This window comes from Osmerus eperlanus, chromosome 25 (genome assembly GCF_963692335.1).
Source record: "Osmerus eperlanus chromosome 25, fOsmEpe2.1, whole genome shotgun sequence".
NCBI classification, from domain to species: Eukaryota; Metazoa; Chordata; class Actinopteri; order Osmeriformes; family Osmeridae; genus Osmerus; species Osmerus eperlanus.
The window spans coordinates 9,857,069-9,877,233 of record NC_085042.1 but is presented as its reverse complement, the minus strand read 5'-3'; positions in this window follow the sequence as shown (position 1 = coordinate 9,877,233).

The following is a 20,165-nucleotide window of genomic DNA, read 5'->3' as shown; positions in this document are numbered from 1 at the left end:
CCCCCCCCCTCCCCCCCCCCCCACCCGTCAGCCTACACGGTACACACACTTATCCTGTGAGCGACCAGGATCCATCTTTTTTGATCTTTCCATGTTAGGATACTCCCTCCTCCTTGTTACTTGTTCACCTTTGTTACCCAACAAAGGATCTTCCCTTTCTGGGCCTCAGCGTACAGTTTAATCAACACAGGAAATGTTGCTTTCCACTCTAATCGACTCAATTGCTTTACAGCTTCTACTTAATATGAGTCACGTTTTATTTATGAAAGGGGCTAACTGGAAGCCAGCCCTTCAGACTTCCAATCTGCGGCAAATCATTGACAAGCTTTATTAACTCCATATGGGGAACTGAGTTGATTGAAGAAGCACTGGAAGGATCTGACAGCGGCTACATGCATCAGGCCTTTGGGAGGAAGGCAACCATTCAAACTGTGATTGAAGCTGCAATTTGCATCCTATCTCAAACCCGCGTGTCTATTTTCAAAGAAACTATAAATAATACAGACACTTCTCATTTGCTATGTATGTTTGAAGACTATGATTCATTCTAGGAGGCAGACTGAGAACTAATCGCAGGAGTGTTTTGATTAGGTATGACTGCTGTGGAGGGTCTAAAAGTACAATCTTTGTCTTCATAATCATGTGTATTTTCAGAATTTCTCTGTTTGAAATCAAAGTTAAAAAGTTGAGCGTGTATTGATGTAAAACAGGCACTATATTACAAATATGGAAACTTGTGTATCATGTCACACCATTGAAAGACCATTCCTTATTCCTCAACTATACACAGATGGTCTCAATGTAGATGACAAATTATTCTCCAAAATCTTCTCGCCTAACTGAAATATGAACAGCAAATGTTTCAACCTCTTTTACGCTTGGATAACATATTAGGGTGTTCCTATGGTAGTCAGCCTGTGTGTATCTGTCTGTCTGCGAAAAGAACATCAGAAACATATTAAACACATGCTGTCCAGATCTGGAGTTTACTGTGGGCCAACCTGGGTCAAGGATAAATGGTTGTTAAATAATGAGCTAAGCTATCTATCATTCCAAGCTTGTTTCAGATCTCATGCAAGGGTGCGGTTATCAATGATGCCAACCTAGAGTTGGCAGTGCGCCTGAATATCTCATGAACAGAATATATCTCTTGAATGTATTTTGTAAAAAAAAAAAAAAAAAATACAAAAAGTACCAAAACTACTGTTTACACAACAGATCGGTGATAATAGCTTGACATAATTGACTGCCTCTGGTTACATTTTGTGTGCTTTGATCCATTTAATCGCTCATATTCTAAACATTCTGTTTTTGTACAATATATTCTCATTTACTTATTGTATTATATCTTTAGGTTCCAGTCATCTGAGCCATGAAGTTTAAAAGGAAACATTCTGGAGACTCAAGCGATAGCCGAGAGAACAGCATCTCTAAAAACCATTTATAGGTGCCATGTCCTCACAGTGACGTCCGAAACCTGTGTCTTTTTTCCTTGATGTGCAGGAAGGGGAATTGGGATTGCTTTGAAAAGCACTTCATTGCACCTGCACTGGCCAGACACATTTCCGGCCACAAATGTGACATTTGTACAGATGTGAGCATTGAGAAACAGATGTCAAAATATGCAGCGAGGCCCTTGTCATGCCAAACGCCGTACCAGGGAATATGCCTCAGTCTATTTCCTGTACCTTGGTCTCGAAAAAGAAGAAATAACTACCATTCCTTTCATCCAGACGTAAAAACCAAGAAACAAATGATTTAATGGATTGAAACGTTAATGGGCAATACCCATGCCAGCTGTCAGCATGTTTGATGGCTTGAGAAGTGTGGTAGTTTGGGAAGTTTTTGGTCAGACTAGTCTTGTTGAAAATAGGGTCAGCTTACTCTTTCAGCTAATTTGAAAACACCACCAGTTGTGAACTTTTCAGTTTCTCAGACAACTGCCAGAGCCTTTCAAGTGTTTTAATATAAATCCCCGTCTTCAGTTGTTCCGCAGTGGCACAGTGTTGCAGGTCAGGCCAGCGTTCGTATTGAAGGAGCTGCGGGGATAGCATCCGTGTGGCTTTGGAACGCAATCCAATCAGAACAATCTCAACACTGACCCTGTGGTTTACATCAGTGTCTGGGCAGACCACAGACAACACTGGCAGTTAACCCTCTTATCCCCTGCCAAAAAATCAAGTGAAGCATTCTACAATTAGTGTGAATTCCCTCGGAGGCACACTGGAGATGAGTAATAGAACGTACATTTCCACCAATTGCCAGACCATTCCCTCCAAAGGAAAAACCATCTTGCAAAGATTAGGGGTGTTTTATAATCGTGTCATGTGATGATCCTCCAGCACCTCACAGACCTGGTCCACTGGGACCTGCTTTGGCTCCACAGGGCTGGTAGCCGCTTCATTACACACTTTCTGGGGGAACTTACCTATGCTTTTGCTTAGACAGAAACTCTGGTAAAACTGCATGCGTGTTTATATCAAAACCCTGTAACAATAATGAGCATTTACCTTTAGTCATTTAGCAGACGCTCTTATTCAGAGCGACTTACAGTAAGTACAGGGACATTCTCCCCGAAGCAAGTAGGGTGAAGTGCCTTGCCCAAGGACACAACGTCATTTTGCACAGCCGGGAATCGAACCAGCAACCTTCAGATTACAAGCCCAATTCCGCTCAGCCACCTGACTCCCCACATGATATTGAATGTGAGAAAAACTCGTTATTTTCAAAGATATATGTACGGCCATTTTTCCTGCTGTATTGGACAGTTTAAGTGAAGTGTGACGCGTGCTTATCCGGTGAGCTACAGAGGTGCCCTAGAATCTCAGCCTGTTAAAGACGACAGTCCTGCACTCGTAGAGGCTACGAGAAAACCAACAGGAAAAAACACCTGGTCTCACATGAACAAACAGCTCTAAAAGTGCATTGTTGGCACAAATTTGCGTTTCACATGCTGTCAGAAGGGTGTCACAATAGGATCACATGAAGAGACATATTACCCACAGGAGGTGGGGGGGGGTGTTTACAGTGTTAATCTGTAAGTGCATCAAGAACTGGGGGACATGGGGTGGGGGCCGACGTTCCCACATGTTCTTCCCAGAGTCAGAATGTCAACACCAGGACAGGGTTTCTCATTTCCTTGCACTTAACATCTCAACAAGGGGGTGAAGAAATGGGAAAGACCAGCATTCTGAGGCCTTATCAGCGATTGCTTCCTGATTTGTGGGGGCAGTAAACAAACACGTCTTTAGCCAATCGGATGTGAGCCTGCGTTGTCATTAGTCAACAATGTAAGAAGCGCGGTGAAAAGAATCACACAACCCAGAGCCCGAAGAATCACACAACCCAGAGCCCAAAGAATCACACAACCCAGAGCCCAAAGAATCACACAACCCAGAGCCCAAAGAATCACACAACCCAGAGCCCGAGGGTTACCCCAAACCTCCTTTTCAGTGTTACACAATCAGTCATCCATCAATCCGTCTCTTTCTGGTTTCCTTGTGGAAGCTTTTTCGCTCAGCATCCTGCCCGCATGGAAGCTATGACTGGATACCAAGGCTGATAACCAAATGTAATAATAAAGGTCCTTCAGAAAAACACAGGTAAGTTGATCGGCACATCTAATAAAAACACACGTGGTATGTGAAGAGGACTGACCGAGGTAAACTGTGAGCTGAGGTGCCTGAGTCCTGCAGGGTCTCCCAGCTGCAGAGGGTGCACGGAGGCCTGTGAGCTGAGGTATATATAGGGAGTCAGGTGGCTGAGCGGTGAGGGAATCGGGCTAGTGATCCGAAGGTTGCCAGTTCGATTCCCGGCCGTGCCAACTGACGTTGTGTCCTTGGGCAAGGCACTTCACCCTACTTGCCTCGGGGGGAATGTCCCTGTACTTACTGTAAGTCACTCTGGATAAGAGCATCTGCTAAATGACTACATGTAAATGTAAATGTACCTGAGTCCTGCAGGGTCTCCCAGCTGCAGAGGGTGCAGGGAGGCCTGTGAGCTGAGTTGAGCCCTGACTGGACTCAGACTAGCACACAGGGAAGAATCATCCAGACCTTAAAGAGGTTCAGTGAGAAATGAATTTATTCTCATCTCGACAAAAACATGTTGACATGTGCTAAGATGAGATGGTTTGTATTTATAACGTGTACAGTTATTGACCACAACAATTGTAAAGGGGAAATCATGGCAACGTGTTATACTATAGTGCGTTATCCAGCACCATGAACAAAAACACATCAAACAGGCCCTTATCTGGTGTTTTAGTCGAATTTGTACAGCCGACAAAGTATGATATAGGTTTCTTTTAAACAAAAGAATCCAAATTTCAAGTGGGGAAAATGCTTGGCCTCCACAACAATACTCAGCATCAACCCTCTCCTCTATCAACCCTCTCCTCTATCAACCCTCCCTTTATCAACCCTCTCCTCTATCAACCCTCTCCTCTATCAACCCTTCCTCTATCAACCCTCCCTCTATCGACCCTCTCCTCTATCAACCCTCTCCTCTATCAACCCTCCCTCTATCAACCCTCCCCTCTATCGACCCTCTCCTCTATCAACCCTCTCCTCTATCAACCCTCTCCTCTATCAACCCTCTCCTCTATCAACCCTCTCCTCTATCAACCCTCTCCTCTATCACCCCTCTCCTCTATCAACCCTCCCTCTATCAACCCTCTCCTCAGGCCTCAGGGCAACAGGCCTCTTCATCAGGCCTCTCCAAACAGCAGATGTTAAGACCATTTAAATTACATTTTCAGACAACAAAATCCAACTCATCACTCTGGCCCTCCTGTTTCAACTTGAATTGTAAATCTAGTGCACTGTGGCTTGTTAAAAAGATTAGCAGATCTTTAAGGTGTTGCTTTAATTCCTAGAATTTCAATCACCTGTCAGACAGATTCTAGAAAGCCACTGTGTTTGTGCGATTTCCTGGAAATGTCTTGAAAGGAAGAATTTGCCATGACAGACCTCACCTGTAAGACCAACAGAGTGCGACCATTCTCGTCAAAGATTAAGTGTCTCAGAAATGTTGATGGTACATGCCTTTGGAAAATATCAACACAACCTTTTCAGACGTTTTGTTTCAGATTTAAAATGTAAATGTACAGCACAGGGAGAATTTGAACCTGCAACCTCTTGAACTGCAGTCAACTACTCTAGCCACTAAGATCTACTCTCCCCCATCCAGGAGTACCCCACCCAGGCTACTTGTTCTTATTCCCCATAACTGCCCCTTTACAGACCAGTTCAAGCCAGTTTATACTGCAGAATCTCATGGACATTGTCTCACATGAGATCCTCATTCCCTTCTTTGATTTTTTACCGTCTAATGTCTTTGGAGGGATCATGGAGACTATCTGGCTAGTTTGTTCACTATTGTAAATAGCTCGCTGTCTACCGGATGCAAACCTCATTATTTTAATCACAGCAGCATACAGTCTGTTCTACAGAAACAGAACATGGACCCATTCATTATGAGCAGTTACAGGACAATTTACTTTGACCTTTTTATTTCCAACATTTGTCCAGAACATAGTCTCAACGTAGGTTCTATAGGTAATGGAAAGAACATGTCATTCTGGTTTTCAGCAGCAACATAACACAAACTGTTCTCTTTCAAGTAAAACATTTAAATGAATGCTGACGCTGGCACATTTTTGGTTTTTGGTTTCTCTTGATCTCTGGTTCAGCATTGATCTAGGAAATTCTAAGATTGATTAAGGCGGTGTACTGTATCTCTGAGAAGTAGCATGAGTCTCATTCTACTTACTAAACAGGAAATGTTTACATTCTCTGTTGAACCTTCAACCTTGGGGTGGGGGGGGAACGGGGGGGCAGGACGCACAGATTTTGGGAGCCACTTGGTTGGCTTTAGAAGGCTGTGGACAGGGAATGGAAGCTCCTATTGGGTCAAATGAGGTGTCAATCGAAAGGTCAGAGTGCAGTGGCCATTTTGACTGGTCTTCAGTCGGCAAAGTCAGAATGATGCAACAAGAGATCATGGCTATTGATGGGTGTAATACATTGTTTTGGACGAAATACTTGGTTAGATAGTTTGGACCTTTGGGAATGTAACCAGACCATGGTTGGGGGGATGCTTTGCATAACTGGACAGCTCTGAGTCTTGTTAGGTGAGTAGTCTCTGTTTGGTGACTGGACAAAGACGTTGACTGTACTTGCTGTTGAGACTCGATCTTGAAATAATTTATATCAATAGGAGCACAAGAATCGTAGCTTTCCAACAATATATGGAATGATGTGTAGCAGTCTAAAAATATTATTTTGGTGGGTGGGGGGCGATTTAATACTTAACAAGCTACAACTCACCAGCAGGCTGTAGGATCGTTGTCTGGTTTATTTAAAGCACATTATTCTAGTCTTTCCTTTGACTTTTCTAATAACGGTTTTGCTTTTTTGTAATACATATAGAGCGCTTTGTAACATTGTTTGGAAGTACTCTACATCCCTGGTGATCACTGCCTCAAATGTCTCCATTTGTGCGACTATTGTGTTCTTCTGACCAGCACTCAGTATTTGACATCTTATAAACCTGAAAATGTGAAATTATGCCTCAATAGTTCATCAACAAAACCCAGCTGGCCCATCAATAAAAACAGCTGCACAAGCCAGTTGAGCAGCTGGGGAGAATATTAATTTGAAAGTCTATCTTTTGGAATAACAAGCAGGATAAAGACAGGGGTAATTCTGCAGGTGTTTGGAATATGTACACACAAACACCACTCCACATTTATGTTTAATTTACTGCCTTTGCCTGATGTTGGAGCACCCAAACCTGCTCTCATTCAGAATGAATGCTGCTGTTCCAGGAACTGTAGAGATGCCCCAAAACCCCTGTGCTCTACTCAACCCTGATGAATGTGCTCTCCCCTTTCCCACTCTATCACTCCTCTCCGTTCTCTTTTCTCTCCCTCTCTCTCTCCCTTGCTCTCTCTCTCCCTCTCTCTCCCTCCTCTCTTCTCGCTCCTCTCTCCCTCTCTCCCTACCTCTCTCTCTTTCTCCTTATCCCAGAGTTGCTCCTCACAGTTTTAGGAAAGTTTGAGTGTTTACTGAGAGGTGGTGAAATTGAATCCTCTTAAATCTCCCGATGTTATTTACAAAGCCTAAGAACCTCCTAAATCTTAGCAATCACTAATGTTTTCACAGATATAGGCCTAAAAGATGACAGACTTATTGCCTGGTTGAAAAGTCTGTACCTGATATTTTTGATGGAGGAATTTCTGAGGGAGTAGCGTCTTGGTGATGTTTTTACCTGATGACACATCATCAGGACACATTTAGAATGTGTTCCAAGGGTGTGTTCTGAATACTGTTGACAACCATTTTTCTGCAATGGAAACAACTTTACATCTAAAAATATGTTTTGTTCAAAATGGTGCAAAACAAAAAAAAAGCTGGAGAGTGGGAAGAAATAATATTAAATAATTCTGTTGTTCAGTCTGCGGTATTACTCTCTATATTATTGATGAGCTGCATTGGTTCAATGGATTGCTGACCATTTCATTACAGGTCAAAAACCTAGAGAATAATGGTTTAAATTCCATAGACCATAAAGTATATTTGTTAGACTTCCAAGGAGGTTGTCTGGCCCTGGCGAAGGCCCATGATATTGTACATGATGGGTTGAATTTTTTAAGAGTTTGTGGAAAGTTGGAGGTGTTGTGTTCCCATCGGGCTTCTAAACAGGCAAAACATTCCAAACATTTCTGATGAGACTGCAGCCAGTCCTCCAGGTTCATGGAACAGCTTGCAGTCAGAATTAAATCTCTGTTTAGGGAAAGTCACAAATGGCGCCACTATTTCACAATATTTCTTCTCTCTGTAGACTGATTGTGTCTTTCCTTGCTAACTGTTCCCAACTATGTGGTGCAGGGGCAAAGGTTTGTTTTCAAATGTGGGTGAGACAACAAGGATGCAGCATTAAATAGGATTTTCTTCACAAAAGGTGAGGGGGGGGGGTATTCTTGCTTGGTTTGAAGACTTTCTCTTAAGTATATTTTACATGAATGTCTAAAATATATAGCAATATCCAAGAAGAGCTATAAGTAGTCAATGCTAATTGTGGCTGACCTTATAGACAATGTTTTAGTTTTTCTATGAGCGTAATAAAGATTAAGGGTTTTGGTTAGGATATAGTAATCATTACCCTTTAGTTAGTCATGCTACAACATTAATGGAAGCTATTGTGTACACAGTACACAAATAGGACTACATAAATTTGATGAGAAAATAAAGAACAATATCCTCCTTTTACCCTAAACAGCAAACCACAAAATGAAGTTCATCATGATCTCGCATTTCTGAGTCTCCCATGTGCAATGTGCTTTTCCTGGCCAAAACATTTGCCTTTGTTTGCTGAAACCAAGCCTGTTCACATAAAACGACGGGGGGGGAAGCTTGCAAGCATGGATACGGAACTATTGAGCTCCACAGAGATGAGTGCCTAGTTGTCTTGGTGCGCTAACAAACAGACTTACTAACGCCTCTGCCTCTAAACCTGGTCTCCTTGGTATCCAGGCTCCATCCTGCCTCCTCAACGCTCAAACATTCTTTCCAGCTCTTTGGGGATGTTTGATTCTGGTGAACTCTTGCACACCAGCCTACAGGTGAACGAGGAAAGATGAATCAGACAGATCGAAGATCGACTCAGCTGTGATGCAGATTGGTTCCAGATGCACGTGGCCTCCAGACCGCTCTGCTTTATTATCCTGATTAGCTCCACGTGGGAGAAATCTGTATCCACAATGATTATCTAGAAACAACCCCCTGTTTACATCAACATGCTAATACAGAGATAAATGTTTGCCTATACTATCCTGCTAGATTTTACAAGTTGGGGTTTGAGGTGAGACAGAGCATTTAATGCAAATCACGTGAAAAGCTGAGACAAGCTAATGACTTTCCGTGGATTCAGAACGCACTGTAGTCTCGCTGGTAGCAGGAGCAGACCTGACACTTTCCACAACAGTTTGAGAGTTGGTTTTGCCTACGATGATGTGTGCAGTGTTCCCCGCTGTGAGTCTCACTGTATTACACACGCTCCGTGTGTCCCTGCCCTGCGTGAGTTCCTCTGCTCACCTAAGATCCACTCCCATCTGGTAACGCTGTCCTCTGGCCTTTCTAACAAGACAAAGGCTCCGGAGAATGTTCCAGAGGAGGAAGCTTGGTCTTGGGATGATCAAGATAGCGGGCGAGGGGAGCTTGCCTCATTTAGATACCATGCTAGAAACATACACAAACAAAAGGCAGTTTCCCCCCGGGACGCCTCCTTAAGCTGTGTTGTTGTGAGAGCTGGGGGAGCGGAGGAGCAGAGGGCTGGAGGGGAACACATGGCATTGGAGTGAGATAAGGAGCAACACAGGTGTGAAACATCCGGCCCGAGTAGCTCATCTCCAGAGAGCCAGGAGTTTGTTGGGATCACCAGGGAAATAAAGTAAACAAAATCTTGTGAGGAATTAAATAAGCAGCACACTGGAGTGTACCTGTTTTGCAGCTCATCTGATTTTTATTAGCGGCTCTTTGAGAGGAAATAATAACAATAATCATAATCACGACAAGATGTTTCACTACCCTATAGTGCGTCACTCACACCAATAAGTAAGTGACACAATCTGTCCTACACGAAGCTTTAGCGATTCAGTCACTCGACATCATGGACTCTTCAAACAGAAACTGATTTTTGCTGGTTGCCTCCAAAATTCAATTGATTTCCCCCCAGACTGTTGTGGTTCAACTGTGTGGATAAAGATTGTTAATATTTCAATGTGGAAGTCCAAAAAACTGGAGACCAAAAATATCTATGGGTGTTGAGATTGTTGTTGCTGGAAGGATTAGATTTAAGGACGGGCTTGTCTATTGGCTATATTTACAAGGCAGTAGAGTTCCCCTGAAAGCCCCCCTACCTGTTGTCATTGACCCCATTGATAAGATTGTAAACAAAACTTCACTTTCCCAGCAGCTTCCCCGCTGCCTCTGTGAAAGGACTAATTGCATCATAAAAAGAGGGGATTTTTTCCTTTCTCCTCAAACAACATTGATGGCATCCATGAAAAGGACCAGTTAAAGTTGGAGAGTCTACACTGGCCTTGTCTTACAGGTTTGTTATCTCGACGAGGGACAGTTTAATGAATGTGGAGAGGATTGTTGTAACCGAACCTTGGCACATCCGCTGCCTCCAACTGTGAATATAAAACAATCTTTAAGACATGCCACATCCTCTTCCATGATAATCATCTGTGGCTGAAATCTATAAAAAGATTCTAATCTGTGTTGCCCTGGTACCTCAGCGGCTGAGTGTGCGCACCATGGAGGCCTTAACACAGTGACCTGGGTTCGGATCCGGCCTGGGCCCTTTGCTGATGTCTTTACCTCTCTCTCTCTCTCTCTCTCTCTCTCTCTCTCTCTCTCTCTCTCTCTCTCTCTCTCTCTCTCTCTCTCTCTCTCTCTCTCTCTCTCTCTCTCTCTCTCTCTCTCTCTGTCTCTCTGTCTCTCTGTCTCTCTGTCTCTGTCTCTCTCTCTCTCTCCCAGCCTCTCCTGTCACACTTCACTTATAATCTAATAAAACATGAAAAATGTTTCAAAATATTTTTTTTTAAATCAAATTGACTGTGGATGTCTATCTAGAAAGATTCGACTTACCATAAGAATGAGAATTAAATGCAGATCTTCTGAGTATGAAAGAGGTACCTGGTTCTCATCTCTCACCAGACCCCCTGGTCTCCTTTGATTGGGAGGGCTCTGCCTCAACAGAGGCCTCTGCCTCACAACAGAGGCAGAGGCAGAGAAAGACACTGTCATCAACTTATCAGGTTAACTCCCTCCATACCCCCTCTTTCCAAAGCCCCATCCTTCCTCCCTGCATCACCCAGGGGAGGACAGACATCATCCATTAGCTGAATCCTGGACTTGTTTGTTTTCTCTGTAAATGTTTAGGAATGGGGCCTACACCAGTTAGGAAAGAGCAACATGTCTGTTTGTTTGAGCTCTTTTGATTGAACCAGAGAAAGTCGTCTGTCGACTGTTTTTGTGCGAGTGTGTGCGTCAGGGACCGTGTCTTGCTAACGCAGTTTCACGCCAGCAGACACGCCGGACCTGGGTGTTTTTGATGTCCTCTCAGGTGTTTCTGAAGACTGGTTTGCTCTTCTGTCGGTTGGGGAGTGTCCGAGGAAGGTCTGTAAGGAGGGTTTGAAGCCCACATTAGATTTTATCTACTGAGAAAAAATCTTACCTTCTTTTATGGCTCATATATGGGAATAAGGAAGCCCACATTCTCGATGTTTTGAGGGTTTAATAAAAATCTCCAGTGTCCGTTCTTTCTGTAAAACTTTGCTCCGTGAAACTTCATTGCCACAGGAGAGACTTTCTGCTGCTCACTGTCTACAAATCATGACTGCTTAATGATTCAGTTGTTAATCGTCAGTGGTTATGATTTTATATAGCTGATAAGGCGATGGTCGATCTTTGTCTCACTCATGAAGAGGGAGAGAGGACCGTTGGACGTTAGGGGAAATTGCTGCCTTTAACGTTTCTGCCACAACTTGAAAACATTGCTTGTCCCACTCTAAACAAAGCTGATGGTAAAAAAATTGTGCTCAAGTACAAATTAGGCCACAAATTTACACATTTTACATTCTAACGTCAACTAATATTTGTCGTTGCCAATTTCTAATTATTTTATTTTCAAGTAGCTGTGTAAACCCGAGGGGAGTGTTAGTCAAGCATACAGTGTAAATCATACCCAGTTTGTGGTTAATCAGGTTTGGCAGACATTTCACACGCTTTCAATTAGAGCTTTGTAAAAGGGAGAGGTAAGGGAATTAAGGAAAATGTTTTCCTGGATCATGTGCATGTACTAAAGTACCACAGAGGCACAGAATAATCCATGTTAGGAACCACTTTTAAGGTCAATGAGACGTTTAAACCCTAAACGTGATTAATCTAGCGTGAGGGAGGCTGTTCTTTAGTGTTCAAATGATGGGATACTTTTATTGTCCTTACAATTTATATATTCTTTAAGTAATGTCATCCTTTGTGTCTAGTTTGGGAAGGAGTATTGCAATACTTTACGACTTCTCACAGTCTTTTAATCTCAGGATGTTGGACGTGTCCTAACTCAAACAACACTTCTGTGAAGTTTTTGTTTGAACACATTTCTCCTTCCCGATCCTAGCAACTCCACAACTCGAGCCTTGAAAAAAGAGAGACAATACTAGTGAGGAAGCCTAGTATGACAGACCTCATACTAGTCCCCTCAATATCCAGTAAGAATAATTTGATGCCGGGACATACATATCAGAAATTACAGGGGGGTGCATTTCAGAGCAGGGCTGTGTTATTTGATGTTAGGATATCGTCGTAAAATAGCATAAAGAACGGGTCTTTAGCAGGGTCCTGAATCACAGCCCCCCCGCTGGCCCCCCGCCTGCCCCCCGCCTGCCCCTCGCCTGCCCCCCGCCTGCCCCTCGCCTGCCCCTCGCCTGCCCCCCACCTGCCCCCCACCTGCCCCCCGCCTGCCCCCCACCTGCCCCCCGCCTGCCCCCCACCTGCCCCCCGCCTGCCCCCCCGCCTGCCCCCCCGCCTGCACCCCCGCCTGCCCCTCGCCTGCCCCCCGCCTGCCCCCCACCTGCCCCCCACCTGCCCCCCCGCCTGCCCCTCGCCTGCCCCTCGCCTGCCCCCCCGCCTGCCCCTCGCCTGCCCCCCACCTGCCCCCCACCTGCCCCCCGCCTGCCCCCCGCCTGCCCCTCGCCTGCCCCCCACCTGCCCCCCACCTGCCCCCCGCCTGCCCCTCGCCTGCCCCCCACCTGCCCCCCACCTGCCCCTCGCCTGCCCCCCGCCTGCCCCCCACCTGCCCCCCGCCGGCACCCGTGCCTGCATGCCCAGGAGTGACATGAAAAACACATGGCATCAAAAGACCAGTATGAAACTCTTTAAGTCTGTTAAGAAAGAGCTACAAAAGCAACAAATGGCTCTTGACATTTAAAAACTGATTTGATAAGTGAAGGTCCGCAAAGTGGATTTCAAATGTGTCTAAATTACCTGTGTGAGATCGGTAATGACTTCTGTAAGAAAATAGCTTTCACAACGACGCCTACCAACTTCTGGTAATACGAAGGCCTTTGTGTATTTTCTAGCTTCTTGTTCAATTCCTTTAAAAGTCCTTTTATTCTAACAACACAAAGAGAACTGAACAAAATAAAACGAAAGAGCAGTATGCTCGGGCGCGGGTCAAGATGTTGATGGAAAACGTAACCTTTGAAGACCGCATTTCACCATGTCTGGCCTGAAGAACTTTGTTAGATGTCATCCCTTTGTTGGCAGCATGTGGGCTGCAGTGTACACAGGCTGGATCGCAGCAGACAGGCCCTGGGAAGAGTCAACAAACAGCCGAACAGCCGAATGTACACAGGAGAGGACAAGCATGAATAGGGGATGTCGTTCAAACAGTTCCTGTTACAGGTTCACCATCATCCTCCTTTGGGTGTCCTGAACTTTACTCAGTGACACGCTGGGAAGGGTTTGTTAGGAAGCGGTCTCCTGCAGCAGCACTGGAACATTGAAATAAAATAAATAAAATGAACTGAAAAGAATGGAAAACTAAATTGGTCTACAAATAAAACTCTGGAAATCAAAATATCACACGGACACTAACTTGAAATGTGATATTGACTCAGAATTTGAAACACCTTCAGCTCAAATAGCTACAGTAGCGTGACAGCGTGTTGTTAAATGACACTTCGTGTAAGAGGGTTTTGCTTGCTTGGTTGAGCTCCATGAGGGCAGAGATGTTTCCCCAGAAGCTGGTGCGATCATGTGAGCATGGGGGTCACACAAACAACAGGATATCTTACCAGTAAATCTTACCCAAACAAGTGAAGTTTAATTCAAGGTCTCGAACATTCAGACAAAATGTGAATCAACCAAAGGTACTGGTTCTTAACTGGCATGGTTGATAGACTGTTGCAATATATCTTATCTTAGGTGTGTATTTTGTATTTCTCAACGGGAGATCGTCATATCTCCTGTCTGAACCTGGCTCTTCTTGGATTTGTTGCATCATTTGAAGTCAGCTTGTTTTCACAGTTTCCCTGCAATGTTATATTTTTGTTGGAATTTAGTCAGGAAGGCTAACTAGGCCTCACTTGTATTTGGAAGTTTGGTGCTTTGATGTGGTTTGATTCAGTTCCTGGACTTGTAAGAGAGTAAAGACATTTTTGTATAATTTCCGCTGTAGTTAATTGTTTAACCTGTTGTATGGCTACTGTTGCACTTCTGATCCAAACAACAGGTTGGATTTAAGCAAGGAATAAACAACATAATTCAGAACACATGAACCAAGTCAAACAAATGATCTCCGTCAGTACATTATGCAGCTAAAAAGTGTTGCCTTTTGCTGATGTTCAACTAAGAACAGAGCTTTTACACCCACATGTTTTGGAGTCCTTGTGGGAAGTTGTTTGATAGTCTTTTCACTACTACCATTACACTTTTCTGACTGTTTTGTGAATATTTTTCAGTGGAAACTGATCTTTAACAGTTCACTAGATTGCTCTTGCGTTTGACTGCGTGCGGCTGCTTGATTGAAAGCCAGTTGTGTCTTGTACAGTCTGTTTGTCATCAATGTCTCCATATTGTGACCCACAGTACAGTATTACATAAATCATACCACAAAAAAAAAAACTAAAATCCTTTCCCATTGTTTATCAGTGTTGCAGGAAGTTCTTGAGAGTGACACTGTTATTAACGTCATCAAGCCACCACAGCCTCTGACCTGCTTGGATCATTACAAATCAAGTCTGCCTTCCCGGGTCAAACCCCTTGTCAGTAGTTGCGCAAGATCGTTTCCTCACCTCTCCCCTGGTCTGATTGGTGAATCCCTCGATGACTCTGCAGCGTTGTCATCGATGACAGGTTTTCCCCGGCTACATGAATGACTGAGGTGCACTTCTCTTCACTTTTGAGTCACTGAAAATGAACACGTTATCATGGACTATTATGTATTAAGTCTGGTGATTAGGTCAACAGACTTAATGTTGAACAAAGGAGTCTAGTGTGGGAGACCAACTGAAGACTTGCCTTTGCACTTCATACTGAACAAAATGTTGTAGTTCATGTGTGTGACCCTTATCACCTTGTTTTCATTTGGCAAAGCTCTCATCTTCATGCCAGCATCTCTGTCACTACAAGCTGGTGGCTCCTGAGAGATAGGCGTCCACACAGGTTTATATTGGCTCGTAAACATGTCGGCCTAGACCCAGCCAGCGCCCGTGTCACCGGGACAAGCCTCCCATATATCACCTCTAATTCTTTTAGTCATGCCCCCGTTGTGAGAGTAATGCACCCAGAGACGGACACCAGGGCGCAATGTCTACCAGGGCTCCTGTTTCCTGTTTTGAAAATATTTAACACATAGAGAGCGCATATTTGCAGCCTGGCTGGTTGACTGGTTGGCTGTTTCGCGGCAGACGCCCTCCTGCGGAGGTTTTCCTCTCCTCATCAGTGAGCCACATCACATCTCCACCAGCCTCATTTGGCCAGCATTCCTCCAGCCTTTTAAAAGGAGACCAGGGCAGCACAGAGGCATGGCCGACTCACAGGGACAGGTTAATAAGACCCAGAGTTCTCCTGGAGATGGAGGGCTGCTGTGGGGTTAGCGACACCGGGGAACCTGCCCTCTGTGTCCTCCAGTCAAGGTCACACACCGAAATACATGCAAGCCTTAAGACAACACACCTTTACATCTGGAAAAGTTCTTGATTCAAAGTAGTTAAGCTTAAAAATGTCACTTGAAATGAAGATGATATTGATACAAATGAATGCTCTACAGTAAAACCCAATTACTTTGGAACATTTGGAAAATGCCACAATCGTCAGTGAACACTGAACTTTTTTTAGGAGGTCTTTTTTATAGTGGAATATCAGACTGATTCAATCCACCATCAATGGTTTAAAGTGACAGAGCTGGCTGTGGACCCTCTAAAGTCCTGTCCTCCTTCCACAGAAGAACGGTCAGAGGTATTCTCAAAGTTTACCGTAGACCAAATAAAAAAGGGGGAGAATTCAACCTCATAAAAGTAATGATTTTCGGAACAAAATAATAACACGCTACTGAGTTGTTACTCCAAATTGTGCTTTAGACATTCCTCTAAACTTCCTTTCACCTCCTCAGCGCAGACACAGACACAGCCCTGAGGGAACACATTAAAAAAGCACTTCACGTCATTAGGGGTTAATTTCAGTCCAAAATATTCAATTTATTAACCATAAAAAAATGGAAACGTTAACTGTAGAACAACATTTTAAATTAGGTTTGTGACTTAATTAGCAAAGTGGTGCAAGCCCTCAGGATAGTATCTCCCAGGAGTGACTCCTGGCCCAATCTGGAGTCTAGGGAAGCAGGAAGGTGATCGCAGTAGCGGTTCTTGGGTTCACTTTTAACTGAAGTTGCACTTCGGCACCCAGGACAACTTCACCACGCTGTGCCCCATATCTTACAGCCTGGCTGGAACTGATTGTACATCTTTCTCTCAGTACGTCAGTTTAACTGACGTACTGAGAGAAAGATGTACGATCAGTTAAACTGACGTGGATCGGCGTTTGCATTTACATTACATTTAGTCATTTAGCAGACGCTGGGGGGGGGAGAGGGGGGGAGGGGGGGGGGGGGGAGAGAGGGGGAGAGAGAGAGGCAGAGAGAGGGACAGAGAGAGGGACAGAGAGAGGGACAGAGAGAGGGAGAGAGAGGGACAGGGAGAGAGAGGGACAGGGAGAGAGAGGGACAGGGAGAGAGGGATGGAAAGAGGGGAGAGAGAGAGATGTGCTGATCGCTGTTCAAACATCCTCCACATGGTCCTGGGTCTTAGTTGTCTGTAGAGAAACACAGTGTTGACTCAGTGTGTGTGGCACGGACATCCGTACGTCAGAGATTTCCTGCTTCTTTTTTTAGGTCGCAAATCCTGGTTTGTTTGAACGTTGTTTCACTGCCCACCATTGTCAAGGTTTCATTTCATGCTCGTAAGCCGAGGCTCTAATAGTGTTGGTCTGTACGAAAGAGAGGGTCAACGTATCAATATTGCTCCTGAGCCACTGAAAATACTTCATTCTTGTTTTATACCAGTTTTTTGGCACCGGCTGTTGTTCAGGACCCTAATAATACAATAGATGTGAAATCGGAATACCGGGTTGAAGGTTTTCCTATAGACTTTTAAACTGTAAGCCTTTTTTAAGGGTTTAGTATTACTAGGAGTGCACTAATTGCATGTGTTTGTGATGATTGCAATCTATTCGTTTAATGTGTTCTTTGCATTTGAACTCTCCAATCAAAATGTGCTGATAAAATCCCATTAATTTTACATCAGTAAAACATAACAGGTGGCCAAGTGTGGATCTTGGGGGTCATTATTTATTCAGAATGCTGCAAAATGCAAAAGATGAGCACATTTGTTGCTACATTAGATAAACAGGGAAACACAAGTTAAAATCGGGGGTAATAACCACAGTCTAAGAAAACAATGCTGGGATCACCGCTGGGCAGCAACTTGTCATGTTATTTTAAAGATAGTTTTTCACCGGGAGACGTCATTGGGAAAACCTCTTACCGCTGCGCAGTTCATCCCAGGGAAATATCACCATGAGTGTATAATGACTGCCCTATTCCAAAATGTATCTTTTTCCATTAATCAGTAGTTTCCCTAGAAACTGCATGGAGTCCAGCAGAGAAGGACTGGAGCGAACAAAGAATGTACTTTCCGAGTGCTTAGCCAATTTTCACCAACAATTAGGTGACTGATAGCAAACTGTATGTGCTGAAATGCAACCTGAGAGATGCTGTGTGTGCAGGCATGTTTAAACACGCTTCAACGGCACCTTCGATGAAGACTAATACCTGCCTCCTCCCACTTGTAATTCATTTCTGCGATGATGATTGAAGTTAGCCTATAGACCGCGTTAACAGGACACACTGGTTCTGTCACGCGCAGCAGGAGTGAGATCACTCTCCCGTTACCACAAGGCCTTCTCCTACTCTACGGACCACGGCACGATTGAAATGACTCTTATTTACAGCTCCTTGCCTGCTTTAATGATGTCCTTGGGCTTGGGATTCCTGGTATCATGGCAGCCTTTGGCCTGTTAGGCGGGAAGGCATGCATGGCTCGCTGCATAATGACTTCACGAATACGCGATTCATTGCTAAGTGTTCACTGAAAAATGCGTGATGAAAAAAAGTCGGATCCCTCAGCCGTTTCTGGCAGGCCAGCACCGTACTGTCCTACTGTGCAACCAGCAGAGCCAGCGAGTCAGAGGGAAATCTGGTTTACTAAGCCAATAACCCCCAGAGACCCGCGAACAGTTACACTTCTCCTGGACGCTTCGACACTTTTCCGGGGATTACAAAAACAACCTGTCTCCTCAGAGGGGGAAGTTGGAGACAATGGGGGTCTAAATGGGATTTAGAGGGTGATTCAAGTCCTCGGTTGAGAAACACAGGGAGAATGGATGTGCGGATGTGTGGATTTGAGTGTTCGTCAGTGCAAGGAAGCCCTCTCACTGTGAATGATAGCTATTCAGAAGATGGAAGGGGACCCAAGTGTGCATGCTAGTTTGGCAGGTGTATCGCCCTGGGTATGGAGGGTTTTGTGGGGGTTTGTGTGTATTGGGGTTGAGGGGCTGGCGGGTGTTCCCCCTCCAGGTGCCCTGGTGAGGGGAGGCTTGGCCCGGGGCCTGGAAGGGGCATCGGGGCCAAAACCCCAGACTGCGCCAGCTCGGTGTGTCCCAGCTGTGTGTTAGCGTTTGTGTTTGGAATGGGGAGTCAACTTGTGGTATCAACAAGCCCACCGCATTCCGATCTACACAGGCTGTGGCCACGGCAACGTCCACAGGAGCGTGGGGGGGGGGCCTTGGGGAGAAGTGGGGAGAGAAGAAGACAGGTTTCCAGGGAGACAGAGAGAGAAAGGTATGGAGAGTGACACAGAGGCTGAAGGATTGGTCCTACACCTTTTTATAATATATATATATATATATATATATATATATATATATTTTAAACAAAGACAGTTGGAAAGAGACATGAAAGCAGTGAGAGAGAGGAAGACATGCAGGAAATGGCCCAAGGTGAATCTAACCCAAGCCCCTGCGCTACAGGCGTATACGTGCTTAGTGAGCCACTAGGACACCACAGTCCAACACCTTTCTCTTATCGGTTTCCTAACCACTTTGACTCAGTGCCCTCACTCTCCTGTTTGAGAGAACCAGCTGACAACGTAGGGTTCCTGACGAAGAACAGTTCTGTCCGGGTTCTGGGTGTATATATTCACATTTACTCATTTAGCAGAAGCTCTTATCCAGAGCGTCTTACAGTAAGTACAGGGACATTCCCCCCGAGGCAAGTAGGGTGAAGTGCCTTGCCCAAGGACACAACGTCATTTGCACAGCCGGGAATCGAACCGGAAACCTTCAGATTACTAGCCCGACTCCCTAACCGCTCAGCCACCTGACTCCCTGTACATATATATATATATGATACATCATTGGGTAATAGTTTGTTTCAGTAATGTTTAAGTAAAGTGTGTACTGTAAATGTACAGTGTAGCCTACATGTACTGGTGTGCACTGAGGTGAAATTTTTTCAAATTATTTTGTTAAAGAAACTAGAATTAATTTGTAACAGTCACAGAATGTGCCATTACAGTAGGTACAGAAGCAACACCAGAGTATGACGTGAATTCAGATAGGTCTAATCCTCCGGGTGTAAAACGTTCTGTAGTTGCAGTACAAGCTGTTTAATGCTGATGAAGGAAGTGGCAAAAAAGATTGACACAGACTGCTTGGATTTAGGAGGAGAGTTGTAGTTCCACATGTTGACTGGCTGTGGGCTGTGACTGACCTTTGAGGTATAGTATGACGTAGGTAGCTGTGAACGTGTCAGGAACGGTGTTAGTTGATATGATCGGTGTGGTCAAGCTTAGCCAATCACACAAAAAGCCTCCGGTTTAGGTGACACTGGAATTTTACGGATCAGTGTGGCTCCCGATGCATGTTAAGAACTTCTTGACACAGTAAAATTCCAAACTCATCATTGAAAACATATATTTATTTTTGGGGGGCCAAGACAGGCCAGTTTGAAGCCCGTGTAATATTGCTTTTGCAAGC